This window comes from Oryctolagus cuniculus, chromosome 3, assembly GCF_964237555.1.
Source record: "Oryctolagus cuniculus chromosome 3, mOryCun1.1, whole genome shotgun sequence".
NCBI classification, from domain to species: Eukaryota; Metazoa; Chordata; class Mammalia; order Lagomorpha; family Leporidae; genus Oryctolagus; species Oryctolagus cuniculus.
In genome coordinates, this window is record NC_091434.1 from 124,209,569 (window position 1) to 124,235,682 (window position 26,114).

Genomic DNA, 26,114 nt, shown 5'->3' on the forward strand with positions numbered 1-26,114 from the left:
AGATATTTAAAACAAATTTTGACAACACTGTATTTGAAGCAAAACTCATAAACTCAGGTCTTTTCTGGGCAGAACTATTACACACGGGTTTTTCTTTCTTTTTTTAAAATTTTAGCTCCAATGTGTAACATGTATGAGAGAACATGCAATAATTGTCATCCTGTGTTTGGCTTATCTCACTGACACCTGATGTCTGATGCCCTCCAGTTCTAACCATTTTGTTGCAAATGTTAGAATGTCTCCTTTTTATGTCTGAGTAATATTCCATTTATATATATATACAGATATATATATATGTATATACATATTTTCTTTATCCATTTATTTGATCTGATGATGGACATCTTTTTTGATTCCATATTTGGTTGTTGTTTACAATGCCTCTATATACATGGTGGAACAGGTATCTCTTTGGCAAAATGAGTCCATGTCTCTCAGGTATATGTCCAGTAGTACAATTACTGGCTCATATGTACAGTCTATTTCTATTTTTTTTAATAAAGAAATCTCCATGCTGCTTTTCACAGCCTTGTCAGTTGCAGGCATTTGGGGAGTGAACAAGCAGATGAAATCTCTCTCCCCCTCCCTCTCCCCTTCCTCCTCCCCCTCCTCTTCCTCCTCCTCCTCCCCTTCCCTCTCCTTCTCTCCCCTTCTTACCCCCTTTCAAATAAAATGAAAATAAATGAATAAAAATTATTTAAAAAGAAATGCAAGGCTGGCATTCTGTTGACTTTGTACAAGTCACCAGTCCCAGATTTAGTTTTCCAACTAGTGAATTCCTGGTTGATGGAATTTGCATAGGAGTTTCTAATCAAATCAAACCAAAACAAAACCAGATTTACAATTTTCATTTGTTATTCTCTCACAACCAGATAGATAGTTGGCTGAATTTGAATGAGCCAACTTTGAAGAAATGGGAAAAAAAGCCATGAATTGTAGGGCACCTGGTGTATGTTGGGTGTATGTATGTTGGGGTGTATGTGATATATATATATATATGTATATATATATTTATATATATATTTACCTTTGCTTTTTCTGTCAATCCACCACATTGGAAATAACTTTGAAGTGCCTTCACCAGAAGGTTTTCTGGCTGCAGAGGCTGGATCTTTAATCTGCAATAAGATTGCCTACCTCTGTCATCTCTAGGGAAGCAGGGACTATGGGAGCAAGATTCTTTCCCACCCCCCAGGAAAATACAGAAGCAAACCAGCAGCTGCTGAGATCTGCTTGGATTATTTTAAGATTATACTTTTCCAGTTCTCCAGATGCATACACATCATTTCTTCATTTGATGTAGCAAATAGATCAAGTTCCACTGGCTAATTTAAATGCCTCTTATGTTGGCAGACATGTGGTGTAGCAGAAAACTGGTCACTTGTCATGTTCTATTCCTACATTAGAGGACCTGGATTTCAGGCTTAACTGCTTCACTTCCAAAACACTTTCCCACTAATGTCCACCCCGGGAGGCAGCAGTGATATCTCAAACTCTTGGGTCCCTGCCAACCATTTGGGAGACCTGGGTTGAGTTCTGAGCACCTGGCTTTAGACTGGCCTAGCCCTGGTTGTTGGGGGCATTTTGGCAGTGGATCAATGAATTGAAGCAATCTCTCTCTCTCTCTCTCTCTCTCTTTCAAATAAAATTAAAGTAAAAACACAAAAATTAAATTCTGTGTGTGTGTGCATGCAAGGATGTGTGTGACAATTTGATTTAACACTTTTACTATCGGGAAGACATTACCAATTTCTGAGTGTATTTCCAAAGGTTAATGGAAAAGTAGAATTAAAAGAAAAAATTTGTTTTGGTGGAGAAATGATAAAGTCCATGAATATCCCATGAAATTTTTGAAGATGCCTCTTCTATTCACATATGAGTCTTTAAATACTTATTTGACCCATCTTTTCTTTAACCTTGGAAACTGCATCTTCTCCGTTTTTCCCTTGCTAAGAGGAAAAACTTCAAAGCATTTCACTTTGTTCATCAATTAAAATATATATCTAAAATAGACATTCATTAAGGTTTGGTATGTGTGCATTCAATTAGTTCTAATTAGTCCTTGAACGTAGAAAAGTATTAAAGAAAGGGAAATGGATATTTTAATCAGTGGGAAGATGGATGATAATGACTCGGCAGTCTCTGTCTTTCCATGAAAGAGTTTTCAACTGTAATCAGTCAGAGGATTTGTTTAAAGTAGACTGCAGAACTCATGGCAAGTGTTTGTAGAAAAACTTCATTGATGGCATGTTTTCTGTGATTTTTCTTTTTCTTCTAAAACACACATATGCACACACACACACATACATGTACCACACTATTTTTGCCAGAAAAGAGCTATCTAACATGTTTCATTTTAAATAGACTGTTCAAAATACAAGTGTCAGTGAATCAGTTCAAATTTCCATTCTGAACGAGGAGCATGTCACCAGCAGAAGTGAAATGCTTTCCTCAAGAGCCTTCTTTTTGGTTCAGAGCAGACTTCACTATGGGGTGAGCAGATGAGATAGTGCCAATTTTGTTAAACAAATTGAAATGTTAAACAGTGATGAGAGCAATAACGGAAAGATTCCTAATTTTAACTGCTTGCTCAGCTGTGGAAGAAACTCAATTCCTTTCACAGTTCAGCAAGAAAGACCTCCCTTGTCTTTGAAAGACATCAGCTCTCCAACAGTGCAGGGGATGACTTTGGTTCAGCTTGAGAAGGTGCCTTCCACGAACAGGGAAGGAATGGAAGACCAATGCATACCTTCACTCCTCCAGAAGTGCCCAGCAACCTAAGAGTCCATGCTAAGCTCAGTTACCATAGTGGACATTACTGTATGCTCTAATAAATTTCCTAATATTGCCCAATAGAAATTACGTGGAAAATGTCTATTATGAAAAATCTACATATGAATTTCAGAATGCTTTGCACAAAAAATGACCATCTCTTTTAATTCAGCAAATGCTTTGCAGCCCTCTACTGTGTGCTAAATCCCTGCTTACTTCTCTCTCTTCATCCTGTATTTGTCTTGAGTGTGATGGAGGACAATGAATCTTCCAGTATTCCCAATAGTCAGCCCTTTTTGTCAAAGAATGTTGAGTTTTCCTTGTGCGATTAAAATGCAGATTGCTTTAGGAAAGAATGATGGGAGAAAAGAAAATTGTCATATATGGGTAATAGCACAGTTACCAGATAATTGACTAGGATGTTAGGTTGAATAACTCCATAAAATACATTGAATAGAGACGTCCAAAGGTATCCTCTGGTGTCCATCAGGCTCAGCAATGTCTTCTATATATTGGCTGAAATTTAATGAAGTAAATTCATGGTAGAATATAGGTCCTATGAAATATATGAAGACTCACATTTTTATAGTCATGCTATGAGATGATACAGTAATGCACCCGTGGTTGGGTTATGCTGGATGCTGTTGGTGCTCCCCATGATACATTTGGCCACCTCATTGTGTCCAGGCAAGCCAGCCTGACTTCCAGTGACCAGCATGGTGCTGTGATAAGAAACTTTCCCTGAGCTACCGAAACATAATGTATGTGAGCCACTGTCCTTCTGGAAAGATTCCCTTAAACCATGAATGAGAGACACAGGGACATCAGTACTCCTGTCCGCAGACCTATTCCTAAGGCAGATATTGCCACAACCTCCTCAAGTTTCCCTATCAGATGAAGCATCGGTGACTGTGGGAGCCATCCATGATAGCTTCTCTCCTTTCCCCAGCATCAACCTTTATTTACTCTCTGCTAGTGTCTCTTCACCATGTGAAGAAACTCTATGTACTCAGTTCTCATTTCTAAGTGAAGCAAGAGATCAGCTTTGGGTGCAAGGGTGGCAACTAGAAAGACAAGAACTCTTGTCTGAGAATGGACCTACATAGTATTTTTCCCTGGTGGCTTAGAGAGTAGAAATGTTTCTCCATGCTGTTCTCTGTAAGATGAAGGAGAGACTACAGAAAAAGTTAATACATGAGGTCCTGGGTTTGACTTTGGGAAAGTTTAAGCTTATGGGAAAGAGAATGCAGATGCATCTAGGCTAGACTAGAGAAAAGGCAAACTTACTGTCAAGGAGCCAACTGTAGGCTCTTTGGGATCAAAATAAAGACAAATGGTCAAGTCTGGGAGGGTAGAAATCTGAAGATGACACCTGTCAGATGGGGTGGGTAAAGTGAAGCAGGCATTTGGAGAAAAACTGGGAAGCAGCTAAGGAGGAGAGATGATTATTCTTTTTTTTCTAGCATAAGGATGGGAATTTTAAAAATGTATTAGTCAGCTTCCAGGTGTTTACAGTTACCTGGGGAGTGGTGTGGGTGGAACATTCACAGGAGATAGCAGACTTGAAGATTAACGGATCCTGTCATAGTGCTTATGTGTAAGAGGGAGGAGGAAGAAGCTTAAGAAAAGCAGAAAGGAGGAAAATTGCAGTCTCGAAAGTAAGACTTTGGGAGAGAAAGGAAAGGCTGATGAGAGTAAGACAGAATGGGATGGAAATAAGTGTATACTGGTTTTCCATTACATCTTAGCATTGATGTATATTTTTATATGCATTGTTAATTTTTCACCTGTACTAGACTGAATTTTGGTTCATGTGGCTAAACTGTTTCCCCTGTCCTAAATGATAGTGAAAAGGCCAAATAACTCCACTCTCTCAGCATCACCCAAACTTCAGAATAGTGTGACTTGATTTCTCTCTTGCCTTCACATCCTCTGAATATAGCTTGGACCTCACTTTTAAACATCTGCAGTCCATTGCTAGTCTAGTATTCAAATTGTAAGCTCTTCAGTTTGATACTCTGCAAACATTTATTTGATAATACATGTTTTATTGGCTGTAAAGTGCCACAGGCATTCATGTAGCTATAAAAGTAATAACACTTAAAATAATAATAATCTTCCATTGAGTCTCTTGAGTTATAGTGTTTTACTGGCAAGAGTCTCAGTAATGTTTGATGCCTGCTCTACTCATGAGATCTTCATGAAAATGAAATGTGAAGATGCATGTTTATGGAGCTGTACCACTGAACATGTTTTAAGTACATACAGTGCTGCTCTTTCTTCTATAGCTAGTCTAGTTTTCAAAAATGACTAAAGACTGCATGACATTCCCAAATTTACAAAATTCTATCCTGCTCTTAGCAATAATAGGATACCAATTCTAGTGAAAAAGTGAATTTGATTCTGCTGTATAGTTTCACTGCTTGGGCTAAACTAGTCTCAAAACATATGCAAATCTTCCTCATGTCTTTGTTATTTCCAGAGGTATTGTCAAGTTGTTGAGATAGTTCAAAGCAGGCAAAACTTTGTGTATAGGTGCACATGAATGCATGAGTGTACAGTCTTCAAACTATTTCAAAATACATATCAAAGTCAGTGAAATATCAATGGAATGGAAGGTCTGACAATATTTATTTATATGACCCTAATTTTTAAATTTTTAAAAATCTATTTAAGAATTATTTATTTATGCATTCATTCATTAGAAAGTCAGAATTACAGAGAAATTTGGGGGGAGAGAGGTAGAGAGAGAGAGAGAGAGAAAGAGAGAGAGAGAGAGAGAGAGAGAGAATCTTCCACCTGCCAGTTCACTTTCCAAATAACAGTATCCAAGGCTGCACCAGGCTAAAACCAGACCAAGGAATTCAATCCATGTCTGCTACATGGAGGGCATGGGCCCAAGTATTTGGGCCATGATCCATTGCTTCCCACACAGATTAGTAGTGAGCTGGATCAGAAGTGGATCAACCAGGACTTGAGTAACTACTCCAATATGGAATGTTGGCTACACAAACAACAGTTAATCCCACTCTGCAATAATGCAGGCCAGGATTTTTCTTCATCTTTAAAACAAATAATCTTATGTATTTTGCTGAACTTTATGTGTAAATAAAATACAACACAAAACTTAGTACTATTACTAATACAGAAAGAATTTCAATAGCAACTATTAGTAATAATGCTACTGGTACTCAAAAAAGTGGCAATTGAAATAACATACAAGAATTTAAATAATAATTATCAATACTAACATAACTGATATTCAGAAAGTTGAGAAATAAATAACATGAGAGAATTTAAATAAACTTGTTCTACTGACACTACTGGTATACTGGAATAGGAGAAAATTTAAATGATGTGTAAGAATTTAAACAGCAACTATCACTTCTAATACTACTGGTACTCAATATTTTTCTTTGAATAAGAAAGAAGAAAGATTTCAGACACCATTTCCCTTTTTGAATCTTAAGTGTCTTAGAAGCTAAAATGCAGAGAGAATCACTAGCACCAGTGGACCTGTAGTGAAATCTATGTGCACAGGAGCCACGTGTGGCTTATGTGGTACCTGGTGTTAAAAATTTGCAAGTGGTTCCAAAGGATTAGGTAACTGATTTATAGGGCTTTACAGATTACCACAAATATGTAAATGTGGGAGGGTCTGAGTAGGGACAACTTGATAAGTTGTGGACCTTGACTACAGTCACTCTGATAGTGTGAGCAGAACCACAAAAGTAACAAGGATTCTGAATGTATGAATGTCTGAGGATATTCAGGGGGTCATACGAGTCTTTCCTCACCAGATCTTACATTTATTCCCTGCATAAAAATATTCTTCAATATTATTGCTCATACTGATGATTGAAGGTATCAATTAATGCATAAATCTAAATTCTGTTTAGACAACCTTTCCCCAGATCAAATATTACATATAATCTATGAGAATTGTGTGCTTGGGATGTTTTGAGTTTTAGAAAATCCAGCTTTACAAAATGATGCATTTTGGAAGTCAACACAGCTGAATCTTGTAAAATGATTTGTGTGTTATAGAGGAGAGAAAAAAAGCACATTACACATTCATTATATCCCAGATTCTATTCTGAGCATCAAAAAACACTTCCAAGAACACCAAGAAAAATGGTGCTTAAAACACAAGGAAAAAGAAATATCATCTGTAATGTAGAGAGCCAGGCAAGAAGCCCTATATTTGTTTGATTAAGTTACTAAGTGGCATAGGGTGAGTTCTGGATTTACATGTTCCTCACTTTTTTTCTATAATTAATTAATTAACTAACTTGAAAGAGCATCAGAGAGAGAGAGGGAGAGAGGAGAGAGAATCTTCCATTCACCCCTCAAATGACTACAACAGTTAAGGCTGATTCAGACTAAAATCAAGACAGGAGCTCTACCTGGGTCTCTCACATGTGTGGCAGGGACTTATGTATTTGAATTGTCATCTGTTACTTTCTAGGTACTGGATTGGAAGTGGAGTAGCTGGTACTCCAATCAGCACTCTGACATGAGATACACACATCTCAAATGGCAGCTTAACCCACTGAACAAGAGTGCTTGACTCTATTACTTTCTTAGATTTTCCGAAGATGTCTACGAAAGCAACGAGAGTTGCCTTAATAAAACCCTGTTTAAGGTGGGAAAGAAAGGGTGTGGTAGGAGGAATCTTCTTGCACATGATTATCTCCCTCCATTCCTTACTGTTTCTCTCTCTTTAGTTTTTTTCTTGCTTTCCCCTATGTCCCATTAGGTAGGAAAATCCAATCAGAATCCTATAGATTTCATTGTTGGGAAGAATGCCTAGAATAAATTTATCTTCTACTTTTAGTTTCAGGAGGAAAGCCAGCCATATGGGGAAGTGAGCTGAAGTTATGGGATTTCATCACAATTTCCTTTTTGACTATTAAATTGTAGCTAAGCTGAGATGCCCTCAACGGAAGGCAACTCTCTACTTGAGATGCGTTTCCCATTCCCTGACAACCCATAGCCAATAACTGCCATATGCGCAGTATAAATCCTCAGCTTGCAGCTCAGCACAGCACAGCACAGCTCTGGGGTGCACCCTGGGTTCAGAAGTTAGTATGAGGCAGATTGATGCATTGACTGAGATTCTTGCCACACAACTCTTGACCATCTTAGCTCTGTTGCTCCACTATGGGTGGCAATCTGTAGAGCATTTCTCAATCAACTTTGTTAATTATCTCTATTTCTGAATCAGCTTCTCAGGAAAATCAATCCAAAAGAGATTGGAGAAAAAAGAAGCAGGAAAGAACTTTAAGATAGGTGTCGAATAGTTTGGTGAAGCTCATGTGTCCCTTGTGCTCTTACGGTAAACTCTTTTAGAAATAAGAGAGTGGAGAAACATACAAGCTGAATATCTATCCAAGATTGTACAGCTCTAATCATGATTTTCCTCAAACATCTTGCCTCTTTCTCTTTTTAAAACAATGTTGGTTTTATTTTTGAGGCAACACCTTTAATTTACATTATAGTCAAAAGTTTATTGTTGCATTACTCTTAGAGCTTTTTATTTAAAATTCTTAAAAATAAAATTAACTTACATGGTCCAGGTATTTAAATCATTTTGAAGATGTTTATGTTTTCAAATCAAATGATAAGTAAGATCTGAGTGGACTGGGATGATCATTATTTTCACTGCTGTTTAGATTGAACTATGATTACTTTTATATTTAGTCAAGGTTAGCTCTCTGGTTATTTAGGTTTTTGAAACTGTCCATCCAACCACAATAAATCTCCAAAGCCCATGATAATTGACTGAGGTTCTCTACTTTTAATTTGTTGCTCACTCTTGCCTCAGAATTTAACTATGTCTCCCTGTAATTTGAAGAGCATGATAATCAGAAGCTTAAATTAGTCAATATCTGAACCACTCCAAGACATATATTTTTATGTGTTCTAAACATTCCATGGGAGGATGCAGGAGGTTACCTTATTTATTTAACACTTCTTTGATTTCTTGTTCTAAATTATTACCACATATATCTGAAAGGAAAACTGAAATACATTTTTCTGAGAATCAGGACTTTTTGTCCTATTGGTGATATTTTATTTGCAGATTATTTGGTTTTATTCCAGTGAGCATTAATTGCTGCATTTTTGTATCATTAATTTGCTACTTTGACATGGAGCCAGGTGTATTTATTGCACTGGAGCCTCTTACCATAATCTACTGAAGCACAGACTATTCGACTGTTTGGATCACATGTGTCTGTCTAGAAATGACAAGATTGGGGTTTTCTATACAGTCTAGGAAAAGTTAAGAATCTCTCTCAGTTTCAAATTCTTCTAGTGCAGAGAGACATGAACATGACATCTATGTAGGAAAACTTATGATTTATTCAATAAGTATTTACTGAGCTTCTATTATGTGTCAGACGTGGAAATCTGGAGATGGATGAGCAAGGCATTCTCCCGGAACTAGCACTTTATAAGGTGGAAAACTGCCTGAAGGGAAACAAAAAATATTAAGGAAGAAAGGAGTTAATAAAAGAGTAACACTTTTTTTGAGAATTTATCTATTAGTTTAATTAATTTTAATTTTATTTATTTGAAAGACAAAGGGGGGAGAGAGAGAGAAAGAGAAAAAGAGAAAGAGATGATAGCGAGATAAAATGACAGGCGGATAGATAGAGCTCTTCCATCTACTGGTTCACTCCCGAGTGCCCACAGTAGTTATATCTGGTTTAGGCAGAAGCCAAGAGCCCAGATCTCAATCTGAGTTTCCCACAGGAGACCAACTACTTGAGTCATCACCCATCACCTACCAGGGTGTTCATTAGCAGAAGTTAGAATCAGGAGCAGAGCTAGGACTCAAATATGGGCATTCCAATTTAGGATGTGAGCATACCAAGCCAGTTCCTAACTGCTGCATCCAATGCCTGTCATTAAGAACAATTTCTTTCTTTCTTTTTTTTTTTTTTTTTTTGACAGGCAGAGTGGACAGTGAGAGAGAGAGACACAGAGAAAGGTCTTCCTTTGCCGTTGATTCATCCTCCAATGGCCACCGCGGCCACCGTGCTACGGCCCGGCGCATCGCGCTGATCCGAAGCCAGAAGCAAAGTGCTTCTCCTGGTCTTCCATGGGGTGCAGGGCCCAAGCACTTGGGCCATCCTCCACTGCACTCTCGGGCCTCAGCAGAGAGCTGGCCTGGAAGAGGGGCAACCGAGACAGAATCTGGTGCCCCGACCAGGACTAGAACCCGGTGTGCTGGCGCCGCAAGGCGGAGGGTTAGCCTAGTGAGCTGTGGCGCTGGCCAGAACAATTTCTTAAGTTTTTACATGAAAGGATTATCATATTAAACTTGAAAATTCAATTAGCTAGGACATGAAATCCACATCATCTTCATTTCATCAAGGAAAACTTCCCAAGTTAACTATGCAGATATGATCTCTACTCAAACACCTCTCAGTTCCCAACCATGTGAAAATTATAGGTATTTCTATCTAGTTATGTGCAGTTCAATAGGGATGCCAATTCAATTCAACAGGGAAATAAGATTCAATTCAACAAATCGTGCTATGACAACTGGCTAGCCAGATGCTAGTTGTAAAATTCTGTTGGCCGGCGTCGCGGCTCAATGGGCTAATCCTCCACCTAGCAGCGCCAGCACACCGGGTTCTAGTCCCGGTCGGGTAACCGGATTCTTTCTGGTTGCCCCTCTTCCAGGCCAGCTCTCAGCTGTGGCCCAGGAGTGCAGTGGAGGATGGCCCAAGTGCTTGGGCCCTGAACCCCATGGGAGACCAGGAAAAGCACCTGGCTCCTGCCTTCGGATCAGTGTAGTGCGCCAGCCATGGCGGCCATTGGAGTGTGAACCAACGGCAAAAAGGAAGACCTTTCTCTCTGTCTCTCTCTCTCACTATCCACTCTGCCTGTCAAAAAAAAAAAAAAAAAAAAAAAAAAAAGAAATTCTGCTAAAAGATTCAAGATAAATATAGTTTTTTTTTTTTTTTTTAATTCCTCTGGCTGCCTTGCCCATGTTATCCCAATTAATTTATTTATACTTAGAGTGTAAGCAGTAGTAGTTTCTTAACAAGACAAACATATCATATACTTATACACTTATATACATATACTCATATACTTCTTTTTCCTGTACTATGCAAATGCTCTTCTTAAAATAATGAGTTTAATGTAACAAATAAGCAACAAGTGAACTCAATAGCTTTGACATCCATTCAGTTCTCATAGGAGATATTTACCAAATTGTAAGAAACTAATCTGTAATTTTTGTTTCATGGAAAATGCATTAGATTTAACTATCTCCATGCAATATTTGTAGTGATCTATTCAAATGGCTTGCTTCAAATCATTTATCACACTCATTCTGGTGGTTCCAGGAATAAAAGCAGATTTTTTTTTCTGAGTAGGGTTAAGACACCATGTAGAAGTATTTTTTTCCTTCAGATTCCTATTGGTCATGAGCCATACATACATGCACATAAACACAGCATAAAGTGTCCTTTGCTCTAAACTATAGCAGTTCCAATGCCCTTTAAGAACTATCAGTGAAATGCATCATTTATAAAAAATACTGAAGGATGGGAAACGTGTAAACCTTGTCAACCCTGAACTGCACGGCCATAAACACTAATGAATCTGCATTCTTTAAAAAAATCTTCCCTCCTGGGTTGAGGAGCTACCTATCTTTATTATCTTTAATATCCTGTTTCTAGTGCACTAAACCACCTTTATGAAATCACTCAGCCTCACAACACTTAATGAAAAATGAAAATTTTACAGGTAATGAATCCAGGCAGTCCATTTTAATTCCATTCCCAATTTTCCTTGTACATCAAGAGCAATCACCTCTGTTGGGGGAGAAATTCCCTCATTCTTCTCACTTCTAAGTCTTATTCAGGGGTGGGGGGTGCTGTGGGGTAGCCAGTAAAGCTGCCACCTGGATTGCCAGCATCTCATGTAAGCACCAGTTTTAAGTCCCGGCTGCTCCACTTCCTATTCAGCTCTCTGCTATGGCCTAAGAAAGCAGTAGAAGATGGCTCAAGTCCTTGGGATCCTGGACAGGCGTGGGAGACCTAGAGGAGGCTCTTGGCTCCCAGCTTTGGATTGGCGCAGCTGCAGCCATTGAGACCAACTGGGGAGTGAACTAGTGGATGGAAGACCTCTCTCTCTGCTTCTCTGTCTCTGTGTAACTCTCACTTTCAAATTGTTGAAATCCTTACTTAATGCATACTAAACTGATCCTCTGTAAAAAAAAAAAAAAAAGAAATTATCAATTCCCAACTTGACTCTCACTGGGATTAAACATGACAATAGGTCTGATCTGATTTCATTATCATTTAAAAAAAATCATCTATTATTTTTCACTTTATGTTTCTGTGTGGGAGCAAACTGTTGAAATCCATACTTGATGTATACTAAGCTGATCTTCTGTATATTAAAATAATCGAAAATGAATATTGATGTGAATGGAAGGGGAGAGGGAGTGGGAAAGGGGAGGGTTGTGGGTGGGAGGGACGGTATGGGGGGGAAGCCATTGTAATCCATAAGTCGTACTTTGGAAATTTATATTCATTAAATAAAAGTTTAAAAAAAATAAAATAAAAAAAAAGAAAAAAAAAAGAAAGATCTCTGCGAGTGAGATCCCAGTGGAAAGAACAGGTCATCAAAGAAGGAGGTACCTTTCTCTGAAGGGAGGAGAGAACTTCCACTTTGACTATGACCTTGTCTAAATATGATCAGAATTGGTGAACTCAAAAGGCTTCCATAGCCTTGGCAACTCATGACAAGAGCCTAGGGTGATTACTGATGCCATAAACAAGAGTGTCAATTTGTTAAGTCAACAACAGGAGTCACTGTGCACTTACTCCTCATGTAGGATCTCTGTCCTTAATGTGCTGCACAATGTGATTTAATGCTATAACTAGCACTCAAACAGTATTTTTCACTTTGTGTTACTATGTGGGTGCAAACTGTTAAAATCTTTACTTAATATATGCTAAACTGATCTTCTGTATATAAAGAGAATTCAAATGAATCTTGATGTAAATGGAAGGGGGGAGGGAGAGGGAAAGGGGAGGGTTGCGGGTGGGAGGGAAGTTATGGGGGGGAAATCCATTGTAATCCATAAGCTGTACTTTGGAAATTTATAATCATTAAATAAAAGTAAAAAAAAAAAAGAAAAAAAACTTTCAAATAAATAAATAAATATTTGAAAAAATAAGTCTTATTCAGATTACATTGCCTGGGACAGTTTGCCACTCTACCGAACTGGGAGCGTGTAACCTTACTCCTGAGCAGGAAAAAGCTCAGATTAGTTCCCAAGTCACACTAATCCAATAATAAACACCAGCTTGCCCAAATTAGATATTTTTTATAATTTAATTTTTTATATTTAGCTACTTCTTGCCCAGACTCCAATTGAAAAAGAGAGAGTGAAGATAAGGGATTACTCTGTGGCATAACTTCATTTGAGACAAAATGGCATCAGTAACACTCCATTTATTCTGAATTATGCAATATTCAGTTTGTGCATGGCTAGATGGAAGAGTAGGTCCCTAACTTTCTCTCCTAGAATCCATTAATATTAATAGTCTGAATAACAGGGATGAAAATGCTGCCCTGAGTGGAGCATGTGACCTACTTTAGCTAGCTCCTCTTTAGTTGGTGAACATTCCCAAATGCCTTTTCTCATGCATTGTTTGCCTGTCCATCATCTCACTGCTGTAAATTAAAATAGGTATGCGGGAATTTTCTTCATTAATAACCATTTTCCATCACAAAATTAGTTGGACTTAGACCTGTGGTGGTGGTAACTTTGTGGGGATAAATAATTTTTAAATTTCAACTCCACAACTAGAAACATAGATAACTGTGGTCTCATATAATTATTTTTCGTTTTTTTCTTTTATTTAGACAAAAAGTTTCTAGAAACACATGAATGGCATGAAAGAATAGGAGTTTTCTAAAAATGAATGTCATCATCTACAGGAGGAAGGTCCCTTGAGTCAGCCTTTTCCACTCTTTGTGGGAACACAGTCAACTTTCTTTGAAGAGATGTAAGCTTGTACCAGGTCTCACATTCAAAACTAGGGAAAAAAATCATAATGTCAATTGAAAGGTAAATTACATGTTCCAAGCAAATTTTCCGTTTGCTGCTGATTCTTTTACATTCTTTAATGTGAAAGACATGAGCTGGAGTTGGGCTTCTTAGATACCAATTATTGTTGTTAATAAAAATGTTAATGATAATTTTTCATTTTACCCTCTGTCTTAGAAATCTCTTTGGACCTGATATATATGAAAAGTCATAGTAAAGGATGTGTCAGAAATGCTATTAAGCCTGTCTTCCACTGAACTCACTCTTATGCAGACTGCTCTTACATTTATGATCTATCTCCAATTATAACGCTCTGAACTCTCTCAAGTGAAATGCTGTTCCTTTTTGATCAGCATTAATCCTCAAGAAGGCATATATATATATATATATATATATACATACACATGTATATATGTATATATGTACACATAAATAAAGTGAATTATGCTTTTCTTTACCAAAATTCACAATTTTTTATGCATTATGTCTAAATTCCTCAAGAACATTATTGGCTTGGCTAAGACCCTTGCCATTTTACCAGCAAGACAACTCTCATTAAATGTATGAGTTCTCAAGTGATGTTTTCTCTGATGTAGACCTTTTGTCTTCACCCTCCTACTAAATTCTCAGTTCCTACCCACTTTTTCTGTAACCCTACTGACAATTTCTAAGCTTAGAGATGCAAAGTCCTCCTAGTCTAATGCATAGCTTCCTAAGTAGTCCTTCTGTCTCCAGTATTTCAATCTCCAATACCTCTCGCATACAGCTGTCGAATGAGCTTCTTGAAGTCACTTCTTTTCTTTAATTCTCATTCAAGGTAACACACTGACATGTGCAATTGGTACAGTGGTTAAGACACTGTGTAGCATGTCAGCATCCCATAACAAAGTGCTTGAGTTTAAGTCCTGAATTCACTTCCCATTCCAGCTTGCAACTACTACTAAGCCAGGGAGGCAGCAGGTGATGATCCCAATACTCAGGTTCATGTCATTTACATTGGAGAACTGGGTTGATTTCCAGGCTCCTACTTGCAGCCTAGCTGAGCATCCAGCTTTTGCCAGCATTTGAGGAGTGAAACAGAGCATAGATGATCTCTTTTGGTCTGTCTCTCTGTTTGCACCTATCTCTGTCTCACTAATTTTACATTAAAAAAATAAAGAAAGAAATAGAAGAAGACATTAAAAATGGAAAAATCTTCAATGTTCATGGATTAGAAGAATCAATATCATCAAACTGCCCATATTACCCAAAGCAATTTATGGATTCAATGTGATCCCAATCAAAATGCCGACGACATTCTTTGCAGATTGAAAAAAAGATGCTAAAATCATATGGAAATAAAAGAGATTCCAAGTAGCTAAATCAATCTTATACAAAAAACAAAAAAGCAGGAAGCATTACAACACCTGATTTCAAAACATACTACAGGGAAGTTTTAATCAAAATAGCCCAGTACTGGAACAAAAACTGACTTGTAGACAAATGGAACAGAATGGAAAGTCCAGAAATCAATCTGTGCATCTACAACCCACTTATCTTTGATAAAGGAGCTAATATAAATTTATGGAGCAAGGACAGTCTATTTAACAAATGGTGCTGGGGAAAATGGATCTCCATTTGCAGAAGTATCAAAAATCCACTTAAAATGGATCAAAGATAAAATCTATGATCTGATACCATCAAATTATCAGAGAACATTGGGGAAACTCTTTAAGACATTGGCATAGGCAAAGACTTATTGGAAAAGTCCTGAGAAGCACAGGTAATCAAAACCAAAATTAACAAATCAGATTACATCAAGCTGAGAAGCTTCTGTACTGCAAAAGAAACACTCAGCAAACTGAAGAGGCAACTGACAGAATGGGTGAAAATATTTGCAAACTACACAACTGACAAAAAGGTAACATCCAAAATCTATAAAGAGCTCAAGAAATTCAACAACAGCAAAACAAACAAGCAAGCTAAGAAATGGGCACAGGACATGAACAGGAAGTTTTCAAGAGAGGAAATTCACCCTCCCAACAAAGAAAAGCCCAGGACCAGATGGATTCACTGCTGAATTCTACCAGACATTTAAAGAAGAACTAACTCCAATTCTTCTCAAACTATTCAGAACAATCGAAGAAGAGGGAATCCTCCCAAATTCTTTCTATGAAGCCAGCATCACCTTAATTCCTAAGCCAGAAAAAGATGCAGCACTGAAAGAGAATTACAGACCAATATCCCTGATGAACATAGATGCAAAAATCCTCAATAAAATTCTCGCCAATAGAATGCAACAACACATCAGAAAGATCATCCACCCAGACCAAGTGGGATTTATCCCTGGTATGCAGGGATGGTTTAATGTGCGCAAGACAATCAATGTGATACACCACATTAACAGACTGCAGAAGAAAAACCATATGATTCTCTCAATAGATGCCGAGAAAGCATTTGATAAAATACAACACCCGTTCATGATGAAAACTCTAAGCAAACTGGGTTTGGAAGGAACATTCCTCAATACAATCAAAGCAATCTATGAAAAACCCACAGCCAACATCCTATTGAATGGGGAAAAGTTGGAAGCATTTCCACTGAGATCTGGGACCAGACAGGGATGTCCACTCTCACCACTGCTATTCAATATAGTTCTGGAGGTTCTAGCCAGAGCTATTAGGCAAGAAAAAGAAATTAAAGGGATACAAATTGGGAAGGAAGAACTCAAACTATCCCTCTTTGCAGATGACATGATTCTTTATTTAGGGGACCCAAAGAACTCTACTAAGAGACTATTGGAACTCATAGAAGAGTTTGGCAAAGTAGCAGGGTATAAAATCAATGCACAAAAATCAACAGCCTTTGTATACACAGACAATGCCATGGCTGAGGAAGAACTTGTAAGATCAATCCCATTCACAATAGCTACAAAAACAATCAAATACCTTGGAATAAACTTAACCAAGGACGTTAAAGATCTCTACGATGAAAATTACAAAACCTTAAAGAAAGAAATAGAAGAGGATACAAGAAATGGAAAAATCTTCCATGCTCATGGATTGGAAGAATCAATATCATCAAAATGTCCATTCTCCCAAAAGTAATTTATAAATTCAATGCAATACCAATCAAGATACCAAAGACCTTCTTCTCAGATCTGGAAAAATTGGTGCTGAAATTTATATGGAGGCACAAGAGACCTCGAATAGCTAAAGCAATCTTGTACAACAAAAACAAAGCCGGAGGCATCACAATACCAGATTTCAGGACATACTACAGGGCAGTTGTAATCAAAACAGCATGGTACTGGTACAGAAACAGATGGATAGACCAATGGAACAGAATTGAAATACCAGAAATCAACCCAAACATCTACAGCCAACTTATATTCGATCAAGGATCTAAAACTAATTCCTGGAGCAAGGACAGTCTATTCAATACATGGTGCTGGGAAAATTGAATTTCCACATGCAGAATCATGAAGCAAGACCCCTACCTTACACCTTACACAAAAATCCACTCAACATGGATTAAAGACCTAAATCTACGACCTGACACCATCAAGTTACTAGAGAACATTGGAGAAACCCTTCAAGATATTGGCACAGGCAAAGAGTTTCTGGAAAAGACCCGGGAGGCACAGGCAGTCAAAGCCAAAATCAACTATTGGGATTGCATCAAATTGAGAAGTTTCTGTACTGCAAAAGAAACAGTCAGGAGAGTGAAGAGACAACCGACAGAATGGGAAAAAATATTTGCAAACTATGCAACAGATAAAGGGTTAATAACCAGAATCTACAAGGAGATCAAGAAACTCCACAAAAACAAAACCAACAACCCAATTAGGAGATGGGCCAAGGACCTCAATAGACATTTTTCAAAAGAGGAAATCCAAATGGCCAACAGGCACATGAAAAAATGTTCAAGGTCATTAGCAATCAGGGAAATACAAATCAAAACCACATTGAGGTTCCACCTCACCCCGGTTAGAATGGCTCACATTCAGAAATCCACCAACAACAGATGCTGGCGAGGATGTGGGGAAAAAGGGACACTAACCCACTGTTGGTGGGAATGCAAGCTGGTCAAGCCACTATGGAAGTCAGTCTGGAGATCCCTCAGGAACCTGAAGATAACCCTACCGTTCGACCCAGCCATCCCACTCCTTGGAATTTACCCAAAGGAATTTAAATTGGCAAACAAAAAAGCGGTCTGCAGCCTAATGTTTATTGCAGCTCAATTCACAATAGCTAAGACCTGGAACCAACCTAAATGCCCATCAATGGTAGACTGGATAAAGAAATTATGGGATATGTACTCTTTAGAATACTATACCGCAGTAAGAAACAACGAAATCCAGTCATTTGCAACAAAATGGAGGAATCTGGAACACATCATGCTGAGTGAAGTAAGCCAGTCCCAAAGGGACAAATACCATATGTTCTCCCTGATCGGTGACAACTGACTGAACACCAAAAAGGAAACCTGTTGAAGTGGAATGAACACTATGGGAAACGGTGACTTGATCAGCATAGCCCTGACTGTTAATGAACAACTTAATACATTATCCCTCTTAGTAGTTTTTTTTGTCTGTTCTACTTAATATGACTGGTTTAATTCTGTAATTAATACACAGTTATTCTTAAGTGTTGAAATTTAACTGAAATGTGATCCCTGTTAAACACAAGAGTAGGAATAAGAGAGGGAAGAGATGTATAATTTGGGACATGCTCAAGCTGACTTGCCCCAAATGGTAGAGTTAGAAACATACCAGGGTACTCCAATTTAATCCCATCAAGGTGGCATGTACCAATGCCATCTCACTAGTCCAAGTGATCAATTTCAGTTCACAATTGATCATAATGAAAGGACTAAGAGTCAAAGGGAGCACATAAGCAAGTCTAGTACCTGCTAACACTAACCAATAGAATAAATAAAGGGGAGAGTGATCCAACATGGGAAGTGAGATACTCAGCAGACTCATAGAATGGCAGATGTCCTAAATAGCACTCTGGCCTCAGAATCAGCCCTAAAGGCATTCGGAGCTGGCTGAAAAGCCCATGAGAGTATTTCAGGCATGGAAAGCCAAGACACTCTGGCAAAAGATCTCTGTGAGTGAGATCTCAGTGGAAAGAACAGGTCTTCAAAGAAGGAGGTACCTTTCTCTGAAGGGAGGAGAGAACCTCCACTTTGACTATGACCTTGTCTAAACAAGATAAGAATCGGAGAACTCAGAGGGCTTCCATAGCCTTGGAAACTCATGACTGGAGCATAGTGAGATTACTGATGCCATAGACAGGAGTGTCAATTGGTAAAGTCAACAACAGGAGTCACTGTGCACTTACTCCTCATGTAGGATCTCTGTCCTTAATGTGCTGTGCATTGAAATTTAATGCTATAACGAGTACTCAAACAGTATATTTCACTTTGTGTTTCTATGGGGGTGCAAACTGTTGAAATCTTTACTTAATGCATACTAAACTGATCCTCTGTAAAAAAAAAAAAAAAAAAAAAAAAAAAAAAAAAAAAAAAAGAAAGAAAAAAAGAAAAGAAACTATCAACTCCCAACTTGACTCTCACTGGGATTAAACATGACAATAGGTCTGATCTGATTTCATCATCATTAAAAAAAATCATCTATTATTTTTCACTTTATGTTTCTGTGTGGGAGCAAACTGTTGAAATCCTTACTTAATGTATACTAAGCTGATCTTCTGTATATTAAGATAATCGAAAATGAATCTTGATGTGAATGGAAGGGGAGAGGGAGTGGGAAAGGGGAGTGTTGTGGGTGGGAGGGACGGTATGGGGGGGGAAGCCATTGTAATCCATTATTCGTACTTTGGAAACTTATATTCATTAAATAAAAAAAAAAAGAGGAAATTCAGTTGGCCAACAGACACTTTAGAAATTGTTCAGGAAAGGAAACCTGTTGAAGTGAAATGGACACTGAGAAACAATGACTTGATCAGGAAAAACTTACTATTTTATTCCTTTTTGCATTTTTTTGTTTTACTTAATTCCATTGGTTGAACTCTTTAATTAACACACAATTATTCTTAGGCATTTAAATATAACTGAAGAGTTTTCCTTGTTAAATATAAGAGTGGTAATAAGAGATGGAGGAGATGTATAGTTTGGCACATGCTCACTAGGACTTACCCCTAATGGTAGAGCTATAAGTGTGCCAGGGGATTCCAATTCAATCCCATCAAGGTGGCATGTACCAATGCCATCTCACTAGTCAAAGTGATCAGTTTCAGTTCATAATTCATCATAATGATAAGATTAAGTGTCAAAGGAAACACATAAACAAGACTGGTGTCTGCTAATACTAATGGATAGTTAGTTAAAAGGAGAGAACGATGCAACATGGGAAGCGGGATACACAGCAGACTCATAGAATGGCAGATGGCCTAAATAGCACTCTGGCCTCACAATCAGCCCTTAAGGCATTCAGATCTAGCAAAAAAGCCCATGAGAGTATTTCATGCATGTAAAGCCAAGACACTGTGGCAAAACAAAAAAATGACCTAAATGAAAGATCTCTGAGTGAGATCCCAGTGGAAAGAATGGGCAATCAAAGAAGGAGGTACCTTTCTCTAAAGGGAGGAGAGAGCTTCCACTTTGACTATGGCCTTTCTAAATAAGATTGGAGTTGGTGAATTCAAGAGGCTTCCATATACTTGGCAGCTCATGACAAGAGCTTCAGGTGATTACCAACATCATAAATAAGAGTGTCAAATTGTTAAGTCAACAACAGGAGTCACTGTGCACTTACTTCCCATGTAGGATTTCTGTCCTTAATGTGTTGTACTATGTGAATTAACGGTAAAACTACTACTCAAACAGTACTCCATACTTTGTGTGTCTGTGTGGGTGCAAACTGTTGAAATCTTTACTTAGTACATACTAAGTAGATCTTCTGTATATAGAGATAATTGAAAATGACTCTTGATGAAGAATGGGATGGGAGAGGGAGTGGGAGATGGGATAGTTATGGGTGGGAGGGAGGTTATGGGGAGAAAAACCTCTAGAATCAAAAGTTGTACTTTGGAAATTTATATTTATTAAATAAAAGTTAAAAAAAATAAATTGTTCAGGATCACTTTGACTGGTAAAATGGCTAGCCATCAGGGAAATGCAAATCAAAACCACTCCAGTTAGAATTGCTCTCACACAGAAATCAATGAACGACAAATAATGGTGAGAATGTGGGGGAAAAGGTACCCTAGTCCACTACTGGTGGGAATGTAAACTGGTAAAGCCATTGTGAAAGAATATATGGAAATATCTCAGAAATCTCAGGGGCCAGAGCTATGGCATAGCGGGTAAAGCTGTTGCCTGTAGTGCTGGCTTCTCATATGGGTGCCAGTTTGTGTCCTGCCTGCCACACTTACTATCCAGCTCTCTGCTATGGCCTGGGAAAGCAGTAGAAGGTGGCCCAAGTCCTTGGGCCCCTGTATGCATGTAGTAGTCCCAGAAGGAGCTTCAAACACCTGGCTTTGGATCTGTACAGCTCCAGTTATTGCAGCCATTTGGGAGTAAACAAGCAGATGGCAGAGCTTTCTCTCTCTGCCCCTGCCTCTCTGTAACTCTGCCTTTCAAACAAATAATTATTAAAAAATGAATTTGAATAATGACATACTATATGATTCAACCTTCCCACACCTGAGAATTTACACAAATCAAAAGAAATCAGTATATGAGTTATATGGGGTACATACATACCCCCACATTCCTTGCAGCACAATTGACAATAGCACTGATATAAAATTGACCCAGATGTCTTTCAGCTGTTGACTGGATAAAGAAATTATGGCATATATACACTATGGAGTACTACTCAACTCTTAAAAAATGAAATTTTATTTTTTTCAACAAGATGGACACAACTGGGAACCCTTATACTTAGTGGAATAAGCCAGTCCACAAATGACAGATATAATATGTTTTCCCTGATCTAAGGTAACTAATAGAGTTACCTGAAATGCAATGTATTGGAATGAAATAGACATTTTGAGATTCAATGATTGTTTATAGCCTTTGCCTCTTCTATTGAGAAGTGTTTTACCCTCTCTTCATACTATCTTTTGAACTCTTTTCCTTAGAATAGGTTTAACTATATGATCATTAAGTAAACTGAAAGTAGATCTCTGTAAAATTAAAAGTGGGAACATGAGAGGGAGGGGGAAGAAGTGTTGGAGCATGGGCAGGAGGGAGTGTAGGATGTGAAGAGTCATTATGTTCATAAATCTGTGTATATGAAATATATGAAGTTTGAATAACTTAAATAAAAATTTAAAAACAGGCTCACGAATTTTTTGGACTAAAGACAAAAGTTCCTCAAGAAAAAAAGCAATATTTTTTTAGCTTACCTGCACAACAGTTTATTGTCTTGTCTTATTGTGCCAAAGCCTAATTTCTGCCATTCTACACTGTTATTTCTTTTTCCAGTAAGCAATGCAACTTTCAAATTCCATAAGCTCTTCCTCTTGATTTTCCTCTTCATTTTTCCTAGTGGTCCATTTAGTCTTATAAACTTGGTCTAACACAACTGGGTCTATATAAACCAAGATGATCACCTTCTCTGAAGCCAGAAGTTCTTGTGTCATTTATACACCTTTCCATCTTCTGATCACATTATGAGTACAACCACTTGTGTCGTTATGTTTCCTTTCAATGACTATAGATATCATGATGAGTGTGCATCTTTGATACTCATTATGAACACACTGATGGCACATGGCAAATACTCAAAATTCCATTTAATTACTGAATGCATACATGAATAAATCAATTTATTTTGCTAAATTTATGCTGAGATAGAGAAACACTAAAAGATAGTGATCCTGCTGATTTTCCATGTACAACTATCATTTTAACCTGCCTTCAGATGACTTTATTATCTTTATGTATTAAATATGTTATATGATAATCTTGGGAATCTCTACTTTAGTCTGGGGCAGATGACAATGGTCTTTGGATATAATATGTCCACACAAACAGAACTTCAATACAGAAATAAATAAAAAGTGATTTCAACAAAGAATAAATGTATATATGAATGGTTAATATAATTTGAGAATTTAGTAATGATTAACCTCACAAAAGCAGAGATGATCTGAAAGTAAGCTAATTTATTCAAAGTTCCTTAATGAACATGAGTTATGGGCTAGGGAGTGTTATAGATACAAAGTTGAGAGATGGACAAGTGCCAAAATAATGAAAGAATGTTGTCACCAGAGAGCTTACCCATGATGACAAGCAGTTATAATACAGTTTTGGACTCTCAGTGATTTGCTTATTTACATTCCTGTAAAATAAAGCATTATAACCGAGCACCAAAAAGGAAACCTGTGGAAATGAAATGGACACTATGAGAAAGGGTGACTTGATCAGCCCTTGTCCTGACTGTTGATGTACAACTTAATACTTTATCCCTTTTAGTACTTTTTTTGTTCTACTTAATACTATTGTTGAACTCTGTAATTAATACACAATTATTATTAGGTGTTTAAATTTAACTGAAAAGAGATTTCTGTTAAATATAAGAGTGGGAATAAGAGAGGGAGGAGATGTACAATTTGGGACATGCTCAATCTGTCTTGCCACAAATGGTAGAGTTAGAAATGTGCCAAGGGATTCTAATTCAATCCCATCAAGATGGCATGTACCAATGCCATCTCACTAGTCAAAGGGATCAGTTTCAGTTCACAATTGATCATACTGATAGGTCTAAGAGTCAAAGGGATCACACAAACAGGACTAGTGTCTATGAATACTAATTGATAGAATAAAAAAGGGAGAGAACCATCGAACATGGGAAGCGGGATACACAGCAGACTCATAGAATGGCAGATGTCCTAAATAGCACTCTGGCCTCAGAATCAGCCCTTAAGGCATTCGGATGTGGCTGAAGAACACATGAGAGTATTTTAGGCATGGAAAGCCAAGAAACTCTGGCAAAAAAAAAAAAAAATGACCAAAATGAAAGATCTCTGCGAGTGATATCCCAGCGGAAAAAATGGGCCATCAGAGAAGGAGGTACCTTTCTCTGAAGGGAGGAGAGAACTTCCACTTTGACTATGACCTTGTCTAAATATGATCAGAATTGGTGAACTCAAAAGGCTTCCATAGCCTTGGCAACTCATGACAAGAGCCTAGGGTGATTACTGATGCCATAAACAAGAGTGTCAATTTGTTAAGTCAACAACAGGAGTCACTGTGCACTTACTCCTCATGTAGGATCTCTGTCCTTAATGTGCTGCACAATGTGATTTAATGCTATAACTAGCACTCAAACAGTATTTTTCACTTTGTGTTACTATGTGGGTGCAAACTGTTAAAATCTTTACTTAATGTATACTAAATTGATCTTCTGTATATGAAGATAATTGAAAATGAATCTTGATGTGAATGGAATGGGAGAGGGAGTGGGAGTTGGGAGGGTTGCAGGTGAAAGGGAATTTATGGGGGGTGGAGCCATTGTAATCCATAAGCTGTACTTTAGAAATTCATATTTGCTAAATGAAAGTTAAAAAAATTTAAACCACAATGAGCTATCCCTATGCACCCATTAGAATGGCTGAAATTAAACATATATATATATATATATATATATATATATATATTATATGTATTACAGGGATGTGCTGATATATGTGCATGCATGTCGGTTACAGAACTGATTCCTCCTTTGTCATAATAAATCATCCATATTTATTGTATGAATAATGAATTAAGAAACTAGAGTGGAAGCACATTATTTGGAAAATAGAAGCAACTTCTAGATAAAACAGCTCACTGAAGCAATTGTTTATGGGTAATGAAACTGCAGGTGGACACATCTATTTTATTTTAATTATTTATTTATTTGAAAGCCAGAGAGAGGAGAGGCAGAGAGATGAGAGGCAGAGAGAGAGGTCTTCCATCTGCTGGCTCATTCCCCAGTTGGCTGCAATGGCCAGAGCTGTGCCAATCCAAAGCCAGTAGCCAGGAGCTTCTTCTGGGTCTCCCTCATGGGTGCAGGGGCTCAAGGATTTGGGCCATCTTCTACTGCTTTCCCAGGTCAAAACTGAGCTCGATCGGAAGTGGAGCAGCCAGGACTTGAACCAGAGCCAATATGGGATGCCGGCATTCCAGCTGGCAGCTTTACCAGCTACACCACAGTGCCAGTCCCAGATATATTATTTCATTTAAAAATGTGGATGTTATTATATTGGTGACCTTTTAAGCACTAAAAATTAAAAAGAAAAAAACTGTAAAATATGGATTATAGTTCTGCTATTTGTAGAAGTGTCTTCAGTTTGTTAATTATGAATGTGTTTTTTTTTTAAATAAAATGATTAAAAGTTAAAAAAAGAAACCAATTTCATATTTGCTAAATGACCTACTATAATCCATATATAAGCTGTCATATGACAAAATTCTATTTGATATATTGCTATGTACTGAAAGAATGAAATGGATCATTTTTAATTGACAATTTGGTTCTTTTTCATGGGGAATTGAAATATAATAACACACATGTATAACTCTTGCTGACTTGACCATCAAGGAGCACACAGTTAATAATCATGTTGTATTTCAATTTCTGCTGTTTCATTAGCTTTATTATTTATGAATTTTGTTCCATTGTGCCTCAAATCCTTTTAGCAAAGGAGTGGCACAAGTAATAAACTGTGTGGCAAGGTATAAATGTGACAAGAAAAAGTTCACAGATTTTTTTTTTTTTGGACAGGCAGAGTGGACAGTGAGAGAGAGAGAGACAGAGAGAAAGGTCTTCCTTTGCAGTTGGTTCACCCTCCAGTGGCCGCCGCGGCTGGCGCGCTGTGGCCGGCGCAGTGCGCTGATCCGATGGCAGGAGCCAGGTACTTATCCTGGTCTCCCATGGGGTGCAGGGCCCAAGGACTTGGGCCATCCTCCACTGCACTCCCTGGCCACAGCAGAGAGCTGGCCTGGAAGAGGGGCAACCGGGACAGAATCCGGTGCCCTGACTGGGACTAGAACCCGGTGTGCCGGCGCCGCAAGGCGGAGGATTAGCCTAGTGAGCCGCGGCGCCGGCTTAAAGTTCACAGATATTAAAATGATCTTATTGTTGAGAATGCAGGAGGTAGAGACAGTCTAAATATGGCAGTGAGAGAAACATTACCATGGTCTTACTGCAAAATCACGGCAGCTGGAAACGAGCTAGGGATGGCCCACAGTTGAACAGACTCCACACCACTACACAGAATCGTGTTTTTCTTATTGAATTTCTTTGTTTTTCTTT

The 26,114-nt window shown here is 38.0% G+C and overlaps 1 long non-coding RNA gene across 1 annotated transcript in view; it reads right to left on the reverse strand.

Annotated features, from left to right (window-relative positions):
• Positions 1 to 2,775: 2,775 nt before the first annotated feature.
• LOC138849188 (uncharacterized) overlaps positions 2,776 to 26,114 on the reverse strand; it is a 45,855-nt gene continuing 22,516 nt past the window's right edge. Inside the window, exon 3 of the long non-coding RNA XR_011387620.1 lies at positions 2,776 to 3,115. This is a non-coding gene — a long non-coding RNA (uncharacterized lncRNA). The remainder of the gene's footprint in view (positions 3,116 to 26,114) is intronic.